Source organism: Thalassophryne amazonica, chromosome 8 (genome assembly GCF_902500255.1).
Source record: "Thalassophryne amazonica chromosome 8, fThaAma1.1, whole genome shotgun sequence".
Classification (NCBI taxonomy): domain Eukaryota; kingdom Metazoa; phylum Chordata; class Actinopteri; order Batrachoidiformes; family Batrachoididae; genus Thalassophryne; species Thalassophryne amazonica.
In genome coordinates, this window is record NC_047110.1 from 24650806 (window position 1) to 24671568 (window position 20763).

Genomic DNA, 20763 nt, shown 5'->3' on the forward strand with positions numbered 1-20763 from the left:
TGATTTTCCAGCCTATCAAGTAGAATATGATGATCCACTGTATCAACTGCAGCACTGAGATCGAACAGCAACAGAACCGTAGTGGTGTCCGAAACCATTGTAAGCAGAAGATTATTCACCATGTTAGTGGAATGATATTTTCTAAAAGCAGACTGCAGTGCCTCAAAGAGATTATTCTCAGTAAGATAGTCTATGAGCTGCCGTGACACCACTTTTTTCAGAATTTTAGAGAAAAACGATACATTTGATATCGGCCGATAGTTTTTCAATACACTAGGGTCAAGATTAGGTTTCTTAAGTAATGGTTTAATCACTGCAGATTTGAAACATTTAGGAACAGATCTAAAAGTTAAAGAAAGATTAATATTTTCCAGCACAGTCCGCCCAAGAGTGGGCCACAGGTCCTTAAACAGTTTTGTTGGTATAGCATTAAATCAACAGGTTGTGCTTTTTGTTGACGTTACGAGTTTTGTCAGCATGCCTAGTGAGATACTATCAAATTCTGTAAATCTAGGTAATATCTCAGTAGTGGCGCCTACCTCAATAGTAGGGTGTAGTGGCTTGGTTAAGGCATGCTGAGATATGGTTAACCTAATGTCTTCTATTTTCTTCCCAAAGTAATCCAGGAAATCTTGTGCTGTAAAAGGAGCGTGAACTACAGGTGGTTGTCCATGCGTAAGTGTTGCCACCGTGTCAAAGAACTTTGAGTTATGCTTGTTTTTGTTGATCAGATCAGAGTAGTAGGTCCGCTTTGTAGACAATAATGCATGCTTATAGTCTAAGATAGCATCACTCCACGCAAGGTGGAATACTTCTAATTTTGAACGATGCCATTTCCGTTCTAGACCTCTTGCTTTAGGCTTGAGGTCACGCAGATAATCATTGAACCAAGGTGACTGTGAATTAGGGGAGCGCAGTTTTAACACAGGTGGTGCAGTCATGTCGACTGTAGTTTTCAGCACTGAGTTTAAACTATCCACAAGTCCGTGTACTGACTGGGTATTTGTCAGATGTGAAGCTAAGACATCAGGCAGTCTAGCTTTGAGTTCATTCTTAGTTGAGGAGTTGATGCATCACCGTAATGATATATAAGGTTGTTGTTCCACTATTCGAGGTCTGTCCATAAAGTATAGGTCCTTTTTATTTTTTTCAAAAACTATATGGATTTCATTCATATGTTTTTACGTCAGACATGCTTGAACCCTCGTGCGCATGCGTGAGTTTTTCCACGCCTGTCGGTGACGTCATTCGCCTGTGAGCACTCCTTGTGGGAGGAGTCGTCCAGCCCCTCGTCGGAATTCCTTTGTCTGAGAAGTTGCTGAGAGACTGGCGCTTTGTTTGATCAAAATTTTTTCTAAACCTGTGAGACACATCGAAGTGGACATGGTTCGAAAAATTAAGCTGGTTTTCAGTGAAAATTTTAACGGCTGATGAGAGATTTTGAGGTGACACTGTCGCTTTAAGGACTTCTCACAGTGCGAGATGTCGCACAGCGCTCTCAGGCGCCGTCGTCAGCCTGTTTCAAGCTTAAAACCTCCACATTTCAGGCTCTATTGATCCAGGACGTCGTGAGAGAACAGAGAAGTTTCAGAAGAAGTCGGTTTCAGCATTTTATCCGGATATTCCACTGTTAAAGGAGATTTTTTTAATGAAAGACGTGCGGACGGATCCGTGCGTCGGCTCGCAGCCGCCGCGACGCTCCGCCACAGAAAAAACACCTCTGTTGGAAGCCTTAAGGACAAGTTGGAACATGTCCAGCTGTTAAACAATTTCTCATATACTCACTCCACTGAAAGCCATCAAAAGCCGCCTGGATTTTACAAATGGTTATCAACACGGAGGTGTTTTTCCTGTGCCGCCGCTCCGCGCCGGCTGCGTCCCGACGCGCGGACCCGTCCGCACGTCTTTCATTAAAAAAAATCTCCTTTAACAGTGGAATATCCGGATAAAATGCTGAAACCGACTTCTTCTGAAACTTCTCTGTTCTCTCACGACGTCCTGGATCAATAGAGCCTGAAATGTGGAGGTTTTCAGCTTGAAACAGGCTGATGACGCCGCCTGAGAGCGCAGCGCGACGTCTCGCACCGTGGGAAGTCCTTAAAGCGACAGTGTCACCTCAAAATCTCTCATCAGCCGTTAAAATTTTCACTGAAAACCAGCTTAATTTTTCGAACCATGTCCACTTCGATGTGTCTCACAGGTTTAGAAAAAATTTTGATCAAACAAAGCGCCAGTCTCTCAGCAACTTCTCAGACAAAGGAATTCCGACGAGGGGCTGGACGACTCCGCCCACAAGGAGTGCTCACAGGCGAATGACGTCACCGACAGGCATGGAAAAACTCACGCATGAATGCATGAGGGTTCATGCATGTCTGACGTAAAAACATATGAATGAAATCCATATAGTTTTTGAAAAAAATAAAAAGGACCTATACTTTATGGACAGCCCTCGTACACGGCAGTGAAACTGTAAACTTAATAAGTGAGTGATAAGACACCACTGATGTAAGAGGCATGATGTCAATATTCGTGACAGCAGTACCACGTGTGAGAACCAGATCCAGGGTATTTCCACTAATGTGCGTCAAATCCCGAATGCATTTCCGAAATTCTAATGCATCCACAATTTCCATAAATGATTTGCAGAGGGGATCAGAAGGCTTATTTGTATGAACGTTAAAGTCACCAATGATCAGAATGTTATCTGCACTAGTTGACAAGTCAGAGATGAATGCACCAAATTCATGTAAGAATTCAGAATATGGGCCAGGAGGCCTATATACAGTGACAAAGTAATATGCCTGATTTTTATTCTTCTGACCTTGGCAATGCGTAATATCCTGAGCAGAGCAGAGAATCAGATGCTCAAACGAGTTGTATTTGTAACCCCCAACAGCTAAGCTAAACCTAGATTTATAAATAAGAGCAACACCCCCACCTTGTTTCGCATCACAAGGGATGTGACTAAATGTATATGCTGGTGGGCAGGCCTCATTTCAGGGGAGGACAGCTGTAGGTTTAAGCCAGGTTTCACATAGCCCAATCATATCTAAGTGATGATCAATAATTAGATCATTGATCAACAATGATTTTGAGGACAGTGATCTTATGTTAATGAGACCCAGTCTAAGGACCTCAGTGGGGTTGACAGTTGAACTGTTTGGGTTTATGGATGGTTCCAGAGTAGCATATATAAGATGCCTAGAAGTAAGTTTAGGTTTGAGACATTCCATGCATGTTGTAGGTAGCAGACATGAAATCTTCGCTGTTGCTGGAACAACCACTGGGCCATCCTCAGTTTCAACATCATCCAATATAGTAATGGGTATTAAGTTTGGAAAGCATATCCCTCAATGATTTTTATAGAGGGACTTCCGACTACGGAAGCAGGCCACAATCTCAACTTGTTGAGATTCCCTCCCTTGCACTAACTGCACTATCACCATAGTGGATTTTCTGCACTAATTTCCCTGCTAAGCTAATGGATTCCACAGCCACATTTGTCATAAGCCTTGCAGGGTCTCTTATCACCTGCTCCGTGGCCTGCTGTAGATTCCTAATGTTACCCTCCCTGTAGAGCTCTATCTGTGTTCACAGACAAGATGGCGGCGCCTTCCCCAGTAGGGTGGAGGCCGTCCGGCATCAGCAAGCCACGGCGGTCCCAGAACGAAGGCCAGTTATCAATATAGCTAAAGCTTTGCTGTCTACAAAACTGCGTCAGCCACCTATTTAATGATGTCAGCCTGCTAAATGCCTCACATGGCAGTATAACAGCGCAATGCCGTTGTTCCATTGTCTGGGGAGAAACCTGCTTAGGGTAAGATATTGGTAATAGCAAAGCCCTCATGCAGCTGCAATCAGTCTCCCTTCCAGTGTACCTCAGCAATACCCCCCCCCCCCCGCCCACACACACACACACACACACACACACACCTCCACTCACACACTTCAGGTCTTAGGTGGCGTTACGAGGTCTGTTAGAAAAGTATTGTACCTTTTAATTTTTTTCAAAAACTATATGGATTTGATTCATATGTTTTTACGTCAGCCAAGCTTGAACCTTCGTGCGCATGCGTGAGTTTTTCCACGCCTGTCGGTTGCGTCATTCGCCTGTGGGCAGGCTTTGAGTGAGCACTGCTCCACCCCTCTCGTCGTTGTTTCATTGCGAGGAAATGGCGGAATGATTTGGGCTTTTTTTCCATCAGAATTTTTTCAGAAACTGTTAGAGACAGGCAGCTGGAAACCATTCGAAAAATTTATCTGGCTTTCGGTGAAAATTTTACGGGCTTCACAGAGAATAAGGAGTGTTACTACAGCTTTAAGGACGGCCCACAATGGCGCACGTTGCACCGCGCTCCGAGCCGCCATCGAGAGGCAGAAACCACCACATCATTTCTAAACAGATCGCTGTGTGGAGCCGGGACCGTCGTGTGCAGTTTCACTGGTTATCACAAGAGCTGGACATCAGCCATTTTCCAGCAGATTTCACTTTTAACAAGAGATTTTGTCATGGAAAGCTACGCAGAGGCTTCGCGCGTCACGACCGATTCACTGATGAAGCGAGACAAGGGAACACCTCCATTTTGGAGTGTTAGAGGACAAGTTGGGACATGCCTATCTCGGCTTTCACTGCTTACCAGTCGAGTGAGTATAAGAGAAATTGTGGCGAGCTGGGCTTGTCCTCAAGACATGCAGATAAAGTGTGTGTTAAATACTTTTCGTAACCGAATTAACTTGCCATTGTATTATCACAAATGCGGGAGTTTGTGCGTTTTCCATTGTTAATTCACAAAGCGCTGATTCAGTTTTAACAGTTGCTAATGAAACAGCTTCATGGACCTCTGGCAGGCTGAAAACCATCTAAAACTGTTTAATTCATGACTTTTTTTTATTTTTGTTTGAGTTTAAAAATGTTTGATTCCTGTTCTCATATGTGGGCTGTCCTGTTGTCCAGTTTAAAGCCCCTTCACACATAACACAAATGAGGCCGAATGGCGCACAAACGAGGATTCGAATGGCACTTGTGAAAAATTGGTGCTGTACTCGAATGCCTCGTACAGCAGTCGGCACAACCATTTAGCCACAAAACATGCACTCCACATTCATGTCGCGGTCATGCTGGAAACCCAATCGAGCAGCAGTCAAGATGAGGTCATAGTAATATCTGACTGTAGTCACAACTGTCGTACGGCATGACGTACTCAGGTCGGACCGTTCAGACCGCCGTCGATGGGCTGCACGAAATGATCAGCCATATCGAACGATGGCCAAATGTCACGATTGAGCCAGCCTTCACACCAGCGGCCGAATGAGGACGAATGGTGGGTGAATGCCCATTCGACCCACACTCTAAGTGCCACCCATGAACTTCCAACAGCAGTTGCGGGACACTTAGAAAATGCAGGCCCATTCATGCAGCCAGCACGAATGTAGTGCCCAGGACACCACTGTCGAGTTGTGGTCAAGGTGGCCACAGCTCAAAGGGAGGTGTCGTGTCCGGTCCCCCGAGCACCACAAATGGCGCGCCCCCAATTCACCATTGTCGAGTGGCTGCATTCCTGTGGCTGACTGCCACGCCAGTGCAACACAAAGTTGTGGAACACACATTGTTACATGTACTCCAGCCATCCATGTACAAGGCACGGTGGTGTATCTGTGTGTGCAAATGATGACAACATGGAGAAAATAAAAACAAATTAAATCACCTTTGGATGGCCTTCAGCCACATCTCAGCGCACACGGTGATGACCATGCAGCCAGACTAAGCCATCTGAAATTATCCGTGTGATCTTTGTGATCAGCCAGGTGTGAGGCTAATGTCATGTCCACCACATAAGTTATAGTCCACATGACACAGTTTCCTTCGGCGTGCCAAGGAGCCAGAGATAGCTGGACGCACGGACCCTCCGTGCGGCCGGCCGTTGTCACCACCCGTGTGGCTGGCTAATGTGTTCATGATGTGAGCCCAGAGATGCCTCACGTCTGTGCGGTCAGAGCTGCACTGGGCAGGTGGCCCACAGCTGCCGTGAACTTTGCTGGCCTGAACTTTGCTGGCCTGAACTCTGGTTACTGCGTGCACGAGGGAGAGAGGGATGTTTTTATTTCTTTTTGTGACATATCATTCATGTCATTCCATTAAATCCTTGTTTACTTCCATGGGCATGGTTCATGAACAAAAAGGAACAGAAGGACGATAATCCTTGTACTGTATGCTCTGCTCCTTATAACAGGATAAATATTTTAACAGACAAAAATAAATCTATTTGTTTCCTTAATTCCAACACAGATGCTGTCCCAGCATCAAATCATTAAGCATCAATTAATCATCATTACCAGTAATGTGATTGTCTTACATTTCAATGGTACAGTCATTGTTCTTATAATGTTCTATAGTCTGTCCGTATACATTTTCTTCGATTCATGAACATCTGTACAACATTTAATTGCTTCTGCTGCTGTGACAGCATGATGTGGTATCACACCTTTCAGATAAAAATCAAATCAATTTTATTTATATAGCGCCAAATCACAACAAACAGTTGCCCCAAGGTGCTTTATATTGTAAGGCAAAAGCCATACAATAATTACAGAAAATAAACGACTTTCACCAGAGTCGCACTGTGTTCATGTGCATGCACACGATCATGCACGAAACCGTCACCGCAGTATCGTACAGCATGCGTACACAGCGGTCCAGCTGTCTTTCCCTACCAACCATTGCTGGAATTTTTTGAGTTTCGCTCATTCGGCCTGTTTAGCCCAACTTTTTGTTATGCCTGAAGGGACGAGTGAAGACAGCTGCTATCGCCTTGTCTACCATCCAGCATGCCAGTATACTGCTGCCTTCCAGGTTTGACGATATCATGTACACACCCCGTGTTCCTGGTTTACCTTCATATTGCGAAGATTGGCATATTAAACATATTAAAGTGCCACTGACATTGTGTATGCTTTGCATAACAAAATTGTATATAATGTACTCTAAAAATGCTATAAAAATACTCTGTCACTTTTATAAGCTTTAAAATATTCAGTGGGAATTCCACCTTTCGACTTCTTGTTGAAGTGCATGTAACTCCAGGAGGTTTTCTCTTCACTCCCACTTGAAAGCACACACACTGCACCTTTCAGATTGATGAGAAAAGGCATCATTCAGTGTGGAAATATGCCATAGTTGCTTTGTGGCTGAGTGCTCAATATAGAGAGATGACGTGGGCGAGCTACGAAATGTATCTTTATTTGGAGCACACATTTTTTTTCTGAGGATCACTTTATAGAAGGGTCCATGCTTTTGTCTGAAATGGGAATAAACATGACCTGAAAACTAGCGTGTTGCCCGTGGGGATCCACGGGTTGTTGATTAGGTAGTGTTTATAAAATCGGTAGGTGACATTTTTTAAGGGTGGTAATAAATTATGCAGAGTTTCTATAATGAGTTGGAATGGCGTGTGAGTCCAGAATGTTTTAGGACCTTAGACCTCAACAGTTTTTAGAAGAACTCAACCCTTTTATTTCTGTTAATTTTGTAATTTTTTATATGTTAATTTCAAAGGATTCAAAGGATTCAAAGAAATTTTATTGTCATATGCACAGAAGAACATGTTCCCTGCACAATGAAATGTGTCTACTGCATTTAACCCATCCTAATTGCCAGTAGGAGCAGAAGTCGCCATTAGGCGCCCGGGGACCAGCTCCAGATGTACATCCCTGCCTTGGTCAACAGCAGGGCTGAGCAAACCAACACCGACCCATAACAAACAACACACACACAACACACAACACATAGGCCGGCCCGGTACATAAAACATATATATGAAAGCAAAACACGAGGGAAAAGGAGAAAAAAAAACCTCATAGCCGCTGCATTACACAGCGACCTTGAAGTGCAGCTGTATTTGGGGAAGCCAAATGAATAGCCAGATTAGCAGACGCCTGAAAGATTCCACAGTTCTGAGAACAGAGTGGCTCTCAATGCATCTGAATGTAGAATGTGGTCTTCACAGACGGTCAGAGCAGGTTTCCAGGGCTGCAATCCTGCTCAAGATGTTTTCCAACGCGCGGTTAACCCCTGCCGACTGCGCAGCCACTGCCTTCCCAATCAAATCAATCATGTAGGGCAGCCTGGAAGGACCAATCAAAGCTGCTTCCACTTTCTTGATTTTCCGGTAAACCAGCAAAGTGCCCGCTCCACACATCAGAAAGCCGGTCACCACCAAGCCGAATATGTACACATCTTCGACGTCCTCCACAGAAAGCATGTAAAGGCACATGACCTGCCATCTCCTCCACGAGTCCATCACGTAACCCATCACATGCGTCCCGGCAGGACAGGTCGGGTCCTCCGCCCCCGAATGTCTTGTAGAAAAAATAGTGTTCAGAGACCACTTAAACAGATCCATTTTTGTCGTTTTCCAGAAGAGCAAAGCTGCAGCCTCACAGACAACACGCCACAGAAGCAGGAAAGATAAGGAGGGAGGGAGAAGAGAAAAGTGCGTCCGTCTCGGCCGAGTGCAAGCTGGCAAAAAAAAAAAAAATAAATTTACTGTCTTAATGTATTTATAAATTTTATTTTTAAATGGACCACAATGGAAATAAGTATTTTCACTTTATTGTGTCATCCATGTATTTGTAACATATTTACAATTATATTATGTGCTTACATTGAACTTATGAAATAAAATCACGCATGTACGCACTCACACTTTTAATATAAAGATGATTTACCATCCCCTGGTGGAATGGCGTGTTAGTCCCGGTTGTAACTTGCAATGTTAGCTAATATCTGTAGTTTCTCCAAAAATATTAACCCTATCAACTTTCCGTTTGCAGCGTTCATCCTTGACCCAGAATGCATAAGCATATCAAATGGCAGATATTAGCTCTCCCCAGTTTGTCCGTGATCGAAGTTATATACACACACATGCACGCAGAGCTTTTTGTCTTTCTGCATTCTACCGCAAGCAGGTGCTTTTATTTTTACACACACACAAACAGAGACGGTGGCGGAAGAAATCAAATGCACTATGTTTTTCACTTATGGTAATAGCAACATGACAATTAACTCACTCATGGTAATGGCATCATAATACTTAACTAAACTGACAACCAATTTAAAACACAATAAATCAATAACATTAACAACACTGTTAAACTAACATGAACCACAATAACATTTAACCCTATGGAGTCGTTTGACACGTATCCGTGTCAAAAGACACGACTGAATTAAGCATTCCACCCACCAAATTCCCCATGCTTTCAGTTTTGGTTTGAATGTTTGTTGAAAATGTAGACTTCAACCTTTAAACCAGGTTTTCAATTTTGTTGATCAACTCAGTAAAACTTGAATAATGATTAATAATTTTCAAAAGGTTTTTGCTGATTTATTATGGTAATGTGTGTGGAGCGGTTCTCCGTGCTGCGCTCCTCCAGCACGCATGCGAACGGGGCTTTTCTGCCTCTTTTCTCTTCTCTGCCTGCACCAGTTACAAGGTGAAAGAAACCATGACTGTCCCTTTATGATTTGGTTTTAAATGCACGTTATAAACCAAACCAAAACTGATCATAAACCCACGTATTTGATTGCGAAGATTCTGCATTCAGCGCGCAAGTGCATTTATTTCCTCATTCATCTGTTGTGGCTGGGGGAGGGGAGCGGGCATTCTCCTTTATCATTGGTGGAAAAACGTGACGTAAACCAATCAAAACCACCAATTACAATTGGATTGTTGGTGGACCCCATGTGGGATTGTTCTTGAGACTAAAAAAAAGCCACCAGAGACAAACAATGCAAGTGGCCAGCAGCAGGAATAACAAAATATCAGGTCATTCTAAAGGCCAATCAATACAAGTCAGAGAAGTCTTGCTTTGGACAAGAATTGTTTATTTGAGTGGCACAAACATAATTTGTGTGGCATGTCACTGCATGTAAAATGTTGTACTAAAAATTCCTGAAACACTCCTGCATTTTAATGCAAATACATGTATTTCACTTTATTTTTGCTGCAATTTTTGCTTTTGAAATTTACAATTTATATTTGCATTCTAAGTTATTGTCATGACGGGCGGCAGCCCGACCCCAGGAGCGGGTGGACCCACAATACAAACTCCCAAACCAGGCTTTGAGGTACAAGTCGTCATGTTTATTTCGGGCAGAGGTTCGGTACACAGGTTGTCAGAAAACGGAGCAGAGGCACAAGCAGGGTGAGGCAAAAACGCAGTCATCTCCAGGCAGGGGTCTGAGGCACGGGCAAACACTGGCATATAGGCTGAGGCAAAAAGGCGGTCAAAAAACACAGAGCAAGGAACTGGTACACGGCAAGACTAATCAGGACAGAGAACAAAAAGGCTGGAAAGTGTGCTGGAAGCGACAACAATCTGGCGAGGGACTGTGAGACTGTGAGGGTTTAAATGCATGTGGACTAATTAGGAACAGGTGGTGTTAACAAGGTGCATGTGAGAGGAGGGATCCAGAAAGGGGGCGTGGCTGATGAACAAAGCTACTATGTTGTGCAAGACAGTGAGGGAAGAGAACACAAGGTGGGGAGAAGAAAAGACAAAGATGTGTGAACAGGTGTCAAGAATGTGACTAAATGAAAACACAAAGCAGACTGGGACAAAGTATGAGAGGAGGGCACAGAACCAAAGGAGTGACATGACGTGACAACACAGACAGAGATGGCAGAGGGATGAAAACAAAAAGCAGGTGCAGGTTGGAGTGAAACACAAAACTAAGAACAGATCTACTATGGAATATAATATTACTATGAACAAAAGTAACAACGAAAACTTAGGGCCGAAAAACATAGCTAGTAACCAGGCATGACATGGTAACTGATCAGGAGACATGAAACAGAATACTAAAGCAAAATTAAACAAGTGATAACATAATGAAAACACAACTGACTGAAGAATACCAAATGAAAACCAGATGACAAAATCGACAAGCCATGACACAAAAATACCAATACTAAAGATCAACAGAAATTAATAGATGACAACTGAATGATAAACAATGAAAACACAATCTGGCAGAACAAGAAAAGAACTAGACAATAGCTAAAGAATGCAAAGTAACAGAGAACCAAAGTAAAATAGAACAGGGAATAAATACATGATAAATAACTAATAAAACAGAACAGGAGCAGAAAGTGGGTCAAAGAAAGGGGAAGCAAGTAGATCAGAAACCTGATCAGGGCCGAGCATGACAATTATAAATATAACACAATGCTGAAATACACTCAGCCATATGAGCATTGTGTTATTTATAATTTGCAGTTGTTTCGTTAATTATTATGATCTTATTGTCTTACTTACAATTTGTACATGTTCAAATCAAATCATCATTTGTTCATGTTGTGCAAATCAAGGAATATTTGTATCTCACCCTCTGCGCATTTGCATATATTAATATTAATGAGACAAATTTAGCTCCATAGAAAGTTAGCTTTGAGTTAATGAAAGTTAGCATGCAAGCTAATGTCCGCAAAATGTCTTGTAAATGACACCAGATGTGTTATCAGGTTACAAGAACAGTGGTTTCAGTTTTAGAAGTGTTTATTTCTCTCTTGCTTTTACATAATATACCAGAAATGAAGCAGTTAGCAAATCGCTAAACTAGGATGTGACGTCACCATGCTAACCTCCGTAAAATGTCTCATAATTAAGTTCAGAGGTATTAATAGGTTCCAAAAACAGCGTTTTCAGTTTTACAAGTGCTTACTTCTAGCTAGCTTTTTACATTATATATGAGAAACAGGTATATAAACACACAAAACAAAGTGATTTTGAAGAAATCATCAAATGACGTCACAGTGCAGCTCTACTCTAATTGACATCACTCAAGCATGAAATGGATCAGATAACAGAATGCGACTTTTTAAACCTCTTAAAATACATCAAGGTTACCCATCTTTGAACTTGTCCAAGGTCTGTGTCCCAAGAATGTTCCCTGTGAATTTGAAGACTGGCAGTAATAGAACTGGACTTATGCTGTGCACAGACTGATGGATGGATGGACGAACGGACAGACACACGGACGGATGCCAGGTCTTCGCAGTACCCAATGGCCATACATCGGCCTTGGGTAAAAATGGTTTGTTAAAGATGTTTGTGGGTTTCACAGTAAAAAAAAACAACTTTTTTTTCATATTCGAATTTCATGTTTTTACATGAAATTAGGTTACCTGTGTTAATATAGAATGTCAGAATGGAAGAAAAACTGTAAAGTCACACAGGTGAGGTTGTGCTGAAAAAATGACACTAAACAAGGCAAAGTAAACAGTCTTTTAAGTTGAATTATGAAGGTAAAACCAAAAGTAGTCAAAACGCCCAAATATACCCTAGACTCCAGTGGGTTAAAACCCCAAAACCCCAAACTCCTATGGTTCATTGCAGCACCACATCCATTGTTCACTGTTAATATCACTAATTTCTCCAAAAAACATTTGTCCTAACATCTTTCTGTTTTCGCAGCATTCATCCTTTACCCAAAATACATAAGCATACCAAATGGCAAATGCCAGCTCTCTCCAGTTTGTCTGTGATTGAAGCTGTACACAGGCACACAGGCACGCAGAGGCCATTTGGCTATTATAATATAGGTAATGTCTGAGATGAAAATTCACATGTAAGCCATTACATTTCCAATTACCTTATTTTTATTTTCTTAAGTACCTGTATGTGTGCTAGAGAGAGAGAGAGAGAGAATCAAATGATTGTGGTCAGATCTGAACACACGTTACATGCACACCTCTCTGTCTTACAGCGTTTGGCTGGGCTGTGACTTACACATTGATAAAGATCCAACCAACTGTCACACCTGATGGCCCCCGCTGGCTGCATTTCATCTGAAATGGCATGCTGCTCTGGCTGACCATATTCTGCCCTCCAGAGCAGACTGTCCCCTCTAGAACAGGCTTTCTGATCTCTGATGCACCAGCATCATATATCAGGCTCATGTCATCCACATGGAAAGCTGGAGACAGGCGGCACCTGCCACTCGCTCTGAGGCACTGATATGAAACAGGGTGGCACGGCCATGGTAAAATTAAAAATGCTGTGCAGGTGTGGACCCAGTCTGGTGTTACATTTCTGTATACAAAGTCCTGGGAATTTATATATAATATATTTATATAGCACTTAATGACTATAAATGCAGCGGTGGTGGCTAAGTGGTTAGTGCGCTGGTTTCAGTGCAGAAGGTTCCCCGTTCAAATTCCACCCCTGCCCATTTCTCCATGTAAAGTGGAGTTGTCAGGAAGGGCATCCGGTGTAAAACTTGTGCCAAATCAACATGCAACTCCACCTCGGATTTACTGTGGCAACCCCGAGTGAAAACAAGTGAGCAGCCGAAGAGACTTATTACTTAATGACTATAAATTACCATTTAACATTATTAGTCTGGTGCAAGTCATGGGGTTATCTTGTTTCGATTGCCTGCATCCCATTCGAGTCCCTTTGTCATCAGCTTCAGATTTTATTAGACTCAAAACTGTCCTCTCATCACCAAATACAACTGCCACGTTATCTTCTGTGAAGTGTGTTTGAAGTGTCTGTGTAAGGGGTAATATTTTGCCAAAATAAGGATCACGGTTCAATCATTCAGTAATTTTTTTTCTAATAGAACGAAACACATACTGTCACAAAATAATCAGTGAAAAAAACAAAATCATGTCAGTTGCACTTTAATATTTTGTTACCTTATTCCTTTCTAAATAGTCAATGGCTTGCGTGGGCATCGGCCAATGTAAGTTCATTTAATATACATGCAGTACATGCGTGAGACATGTATCCCTCAGACGTGGCTCTAATGTTGTGGATGGAGTGAGTCATGTCGAGTTTCAGCATGAAGCCTTTTTTGCATGCAAAGTCACAGTTTCTGAGCAAAAGTAGAGATTGAAAAGATCTGTAGGTTGTCATGTTGACATCACACCAGCAACATTCAATAACTAACACATTTTGCTGTAGTTTCAATATGTAGGGACTAAGTCAGAGACATGACAAATCTAAAAATATAGTCATTTTAAAGATTTTAATAATTTGGGGCTGTACATGTGCTATATTGTTGTAGTACAGAAAGTTAATCTAGACTATAATTATTTAATTTATCAGAACATTAGCCCCCACCACCACCACCACACACACACTCACGCTTTTTTCCTCTCATTGGGGGTCAGAAAAAGTTACCGCAGTGTTGCTGCAAAAATGCTAGCAGTGTGAGCATACAAACATCAAATCGGCAATGCAGAAATCATGCACATGCAATGCATCTTGAGGACAACGGGTACTGGCTTTTCTTTTATGTGATTGGGTGTTGCAGATTAGCAGACAGTTACTGTCTGGCGGAGACAGTGGCACAGGAAATCAAATGTGCCACTTTCCACATAAAAGAAAGAAAATCTGAAGTACAAAGAGGAAGAAAAGTAGGACTGAGAGAGACACGCCACAGGGAAGCAGTGAAACAAGAGGAAGCAAAATTGTTGACTGACTCCTGGCATGTGCAAGGGCCAAAGAAAGAAAGGAACTGAAAGTGAGAGAGAGGGTGAAAAAAAAAATAACCATGCTCTCCAGTGTCTGGATTTTAAAATGGTCATCCTCTTTTAATTTCCCGTGTACATGAGGTCATACTACTGTGTCCTGTTTTGTATGGTTGTTTGGTCACATGTGAATCCAAAACATACCAGTGTTGTGAAAAGGTTTGGGCATGCTCAGGCAGCCATGTTTTTAATTATGTTAAAATTATTTTCAGATTTCTACAAAAATCTTTCAGCTCACAGTTTAAAACAAATCTATGGATATATCTTGTGATATAAAAAAAATATCAATGCCAACATTATTGGATGCATAAATATTGACATCCTTTACTGCAGTACAAATAAACTTGGGGTGGACAGGCCAGTGCCTTCAGAAAGCTGATCTCAAGCCCAGGTAAATGAGGAGGGTACCATCAGGAAGGGCATTCACCATAAACATTTCTGAACAAAATATGCAGATCACTAATTTAATTTCCATTGAGCATCGCTTGAGGAGCAGCATCTCGATGTATGAAAAATGTGCCGAATATGCTGGATACATCGAATACGTTATGCAGCTCTCACAGCGTGACGATTTAGTGGTGTTACCAGCAGGGTGCCAGTGGAAACAGTGCTACTCACTGATGAACAAGCAGAAGAAGATGAGGCTCAGATAGGTGCGGAATGTCCCCATTTATCTTGCATGTTCATGGCACATCTCTGAGAATTTAAAAACTAAGCACGTTTTACAATTTTTCGCTGCAAATCTGCTAGTCATGGGGTCATGAACTCCTGTGGTTAATTAGAAAAATACAATTAAAATTACCATGTTGCCCGTGGGCATCCATGGGCTCTAGATTGAGTGGTGTTTATAAAATAGGTAGCTGACATTTTTCAAGAGTGGTAATAATTTATGCAAAGTTTCTATAATGAGTTGGAATGGTGTGTCAGTTCAGCATGTTTGTAGACACTTAGACCTCAACAGTTTTTAGAGGAAGAACTCAACCCTTTTTTCCCCTGTTACGTATGTAACTTTTTTATGTTAATTTATTGTCTTTATGTATTTATAAATTGTTTAGGTTCTTGTCATATACACACTAATATTACTATCATTATTCATTTTTTTTATTGTTACTTCTATTTTGTCATTTGATTTTTAAATTGACCACAATGGAAACCAGTGTTTTCACTTTCTTGTGTCATCCATATATGTTTAACGTATTTGCAATTACGTTATGTACTTACAGTGAACTTACTAAATAATGTCACGATTTTAACAATAATTTACTAGCCCCTGCTGGAATGGCATGTGAGAGCTGAGTGTAATTATCAGTGCCTATTGTTCAGTGTTCTTAGTTAATATCCATGGTTTCTTCAAAAATATTAGTCTTATCAAAGTTCCATGTTGGCGGTACTCATCCTTGACCTAAAATACATAAGCATACCAATCTGCAAATGTCAGCTCTACCCGGTTTGTCTGTGATCAAAGTTATACACATGCACGGACACATGTACACAAACACCATTTCACTTCTAATATATTGTTGCGAGCTGCGTGAAAGAATGATAACTGAGCCAGAGCTTTTTTGTCTTTTCTGCATTCTGCCGCAAGCAGGTGCTTTTATTTTTACACACCCACAAGCAGAGATGATTTAGGAAGACCTCAAACACATTACCCTTCTCACTCATGGTAACGGCAACATCACACTTAACTAAACCTAATAAACCAAGTGAACTACAAAACACAATACAAAAAATAACACTAATAACACTGTTAATCTAACATGAACCACAGTAACAACATTTAAAACTCCAACCTCTCATGGTGCATTGCAGCACAACATCCACATGGCTGTTAGCTAATATTGTTAATTTTTCCACAAATATTAGTCCTATCAACTTTCCATTTTCGCAGCATTCATCCTTGACCCAAAATACATAAGCATACCAAATGGCAAATGTCAGCTTTTCTCAATGATCAAAGCCATACACACGCGCACATACAGGCACAAAGAAGCCACTTGGTTATAATAATAATATAGATATATATAATATTATAGATAATGAAAGGTCCAGGCAGGAATAACCCCATATTGCATTGCACTGTGATCAGAATAAATGAGATATTGTCTTTATTAGCCATTGAAAGAATGCAGCTTGCACATGTGATCACACCGATCAAACTTCCATGGAGAGTGTGATTGTCTTTGTTCAGTTGTGATTTGTCCATTTTGAGTCATGAAGTGTTATACGTACAGTTCGTAGCAGGGAAAATGATAAGATAACTTTTCAGTAAGCTGTATCCACCATGTCCCTTTCTCTTATATTAAGCAAAATTTATTTTTGTTTTATTTAATAATGAAAATGCCTTTCAGGCCAAATAATTGTTATCCCTAGAAAAAATGAAAGCACTGAAGGAAAATATGAGAAGGCTGTGTTAATAAATTGTAGATATCTTGAGGACGAGCCTCTCATTTTGACTTTCTGATGTGGTCAGCATCATACCATGTTGGGGATTCCCACCCATATTAGTATGTCGAACCATGGAGCATAGAGGAATAAAGAGATAAGCTCACCAATTCTTCTGTACACTCATGTGCTTTCCTCTAACTTGTTTCAGAAAATGACATTATCATGTCTTTTTTCCTGCTAGGAGCATTAGATATTATACACTCCAAGCCTCAAAACTGATGAGATTTACTGGATTCACGACTGAAATCCATCAATCACGCTCTCCATGGAGACTGCCATGTTGGTTTCTTGGGTCGCCGGGGGGGTATTTGCTGATAAGAAGTATATGTCATTTATTCCGCTGATAGCCCAATGCATTGTGGGGCAATTCCTGTGTGGTTCTTTTCTTTATTTTAATTGGATTTTTATGATTAACTGCAGACCCCCAACAAGCAGATTTCAATTTATTGTCAAAAGCTGTAAGTAAATTGTTTTTAATTCTCAGAGGTGTGCCGTGAAACACGTTTTCTGAGCAAGGACAATCCACATCTATAATGAATGTCATTAGTGCATATACCCACAAATCACTTGTGTGATGGAGAAAGGAGATTTCTGGAGTGAGTTTGATGAGGTGGTAGAGTGTGTACACAAAGAACGAGGAATAGGAGCACGTTTTAGTGAGCATGTTGGTGAAGGGAGTGGAGTGATGAGGAGGTGAAGATAGATATGGTGTCAAAAAGAGGAAGGCAGAAGGGGAGATGGTGGTGGACAAAAATAGATAGAAATGGCTTTGTTGAATACCTATTTTAAGAAGGAGGAGGAGCACATGATGATGTATGAGTGGAGAGAGGTGCACACAAGTGGACTATGTTCCATGTAGAAATACCACATGAAAAAACCTGGATACTATAGGGTTGTGACAGGGGAGAGTGCAGTGAGACATTAGATTTTAGTTTGTAGGATGATTGGCGGTGAAGAAGAGACAGAGCTGAACCAAGGCACTTATGGTGGAAGCTGAAGGAGGAAGACTGAACATTTACTGCAGAAGTGGTAATGGGGGCAGCTACAAAGGTACTAGGTGTGACATCTGCACAAATTAAGGAAGTCGAACAGACGTCAGGCCAGGGGAGGTGATGGTCTAGTGGTTAAAGCGTTGGGCTTGAGACCTCCTCGGTTCAAATCCCAGCCTGACCAGAAAATCACTAAGGGCCCTTGGGCAAGGTCCTTAATCCCCTAGTTGCTCCCATTGTGTAGTGGGCGTCTTGCATGGCAGCAGCTTCACATCGGGGTGAATGTGAGGCATTGATGTGTAAAGCACTTTTTGCGTCTGATGCAGATGGAAAAGCGCTATATAAATGCAGTCCGTTTTACCATTTACTTGATATTGACATGAGGAAGTACAGCAAAAGATAAGGAGGAAGAGGCTGGCCAGAAAGAATTAAGATATATGAAGAGTTGTAGAATGCAGACAGGATTACAAGTCGATGTTGGTGGAGCTGGAAGTGACAGAGCAGATACTGCTGCAATTTTGCTTGGGAATGATGAGGATAGGCAGGAGCCACAGGTGTGAATACAGATGTGCCAAAGGCTCAGGAAAAAGGTGTATAGCCAGGTGTAACTGAAGGCAGGGAAAAAATCACTTTTACCGATTGGCCAAACAGGGACTGAGCTGGAAAGGATGTGCATCAGGTTGGGGTGATAAAGGTTGCAGATGGAAATGTCCGTCATGGCAGTGGAGGTTTTAATCAGGATTGTTTAATAAAATCTTGGAATGTGAGAGGATGGTTAAGGAGCAGAGGAGCTACCTTTTTTTAGAATAAGTGTGATGAAGAGCTGCAGTAACTACAGAAGCATAAAGTTGATCAACCACAGCATGAAATTACAGGAAAGAATAGTAGAAGCTCAGCTGAGAAAAGTGGGGAATATCTGCGAGCAATGATATTGATATAGTTTTGTGCTGAGAAAGCACTGTACACATACAATGTTTGCTCTGAGAGTGCTAATAGAATGGTGTAGAGAAGACCAGAAGGAGTTGTGATGTAATAGTGGTGAGATGCTCAATAGGAATGATTGAATTCAAGGTTTAATTTGGGTTATATCAAAGATTAGCTCTGAGCCCTTTCTTATTTGCAGTGGTGATGGACAGGTTGACAGATGAGACCTTCTCCATGGACTATGATGCTTGTAGATGACATTGTGATCTGTAGTAAGTCATAAACAAGTTGAGATTAGCTTGGAGAGGTGGAGATATGCTCTTGAGAGAAAAGGAATGAAAGTTAGTTGGTGAAAGACAGAGTATGTGTGTAAATGAAAGGGAGCACTGTGAAACTGTGAAGGTGCAAAGAGTTGAGGTTATGAGGGTAGATGAGCTTTAGTACTTGATGTGAAGTGTTCAAAGTGATGGAGAGTGTAAGGAGTAAAGAGAGTGCAGGCGGGATGGAACAGGTGGAGAAGAGTGTAATTTGTGATTGAAGGTATATCTGCAAGATTGAAAGGAGACAGTTACAAGATTATAGTGAAACCAGCTATGTTGTATGACTTTCAGTTGGTGTGCTAATACACCTGTCACACTCAGCCCTGTTTCCACAACTTCCACAAAAAGCCTGGGAGTACATAGTAAGCATGTGTAGCATATTATGTAGTAGAAACTGTTAAGTTCATACTGTATTCTACATAGATGTGGAACACTTGTTTGAGCACAGAAAAAATGAAAAAAACAAAAAAACATTAAGTGCATACTGTATTATCCATAGATGTGTAACACTTGTTTGAACACGTAAAAAAATGAAACAACAAAAAAAGTCATGTTCTTTACATATTAACGACATAATTATACTTAGTAGGGAGTGCTTGGTCAATTGTGGTGTGGACAGGCAGCTGACTGTGGACTGCTTTGTGAACGAAATGTGCCAGTCACTATCTGTTGTGCTGAAATGTCAAAAAAACAAACAAACAAAAAACCAAATCCCTCACTTCCTTGAAAAAAAAAAAAAAAAAAAATCAAGGTTTACTTCAGTACATGTGCCTGCCAGCTGCCCACAGTAGAGACTGGCACATTTGGCAGGAGAGTTTTTTTTTTCTGGCTACCATTTATTGTTAAACCTATATGTGGACACAAGAAAATTTGCAGAATGAATGACAAAATGCAGCTTGTGGCACAATATTGATAAGGACAGGTTGGACACAGTGAAAATGTCACACACATGCAGTGCAGTATGATTGTTTGTAGTAAGAATGTTATAGAACTGTGCATGATACGTGTGTAGTCATGCATGTGGTTAGAAATTTGCATGAACAGGTTCGATGATGTGAAAACATAGCAGGAACATAATCAGAATGAAGAGTAGACTTACTTGAAAAAGTCACATTTTTTCCACTTGACCACATCCCTGCTGCATTCAACAATATTTTCAGGATGCAGTGTAGTCTTCTTGGTCTGAGTGTAATGGGGCCCTAACAGAAAGACGGGAGGTGGAGCTGGAAGTGACAGAGCAGATAATGCTGCAATTTTGCTTGGGAGTGATGAGGATAGACAAGATTGTGGTTGAGCATATCAAACGGTAGGACAGTAGGGATAGGACAGTTTGGGGACTAATTCAGAGAGGTGAGCTTGAGCTAGTTTGGACATATGCAGAGGAGAGACACTGGGTATATCAGGAAACAGATTTTATACCCCTATCACACTAGAGCACGAATAAGCCTGAATGATGTACAAATGAGGATTTGAGCCACATTCAGGCAAATTTGAGCTGCATTCAAACTTCTTATACACCATTCTTACAGCAGTTGACACATTCGT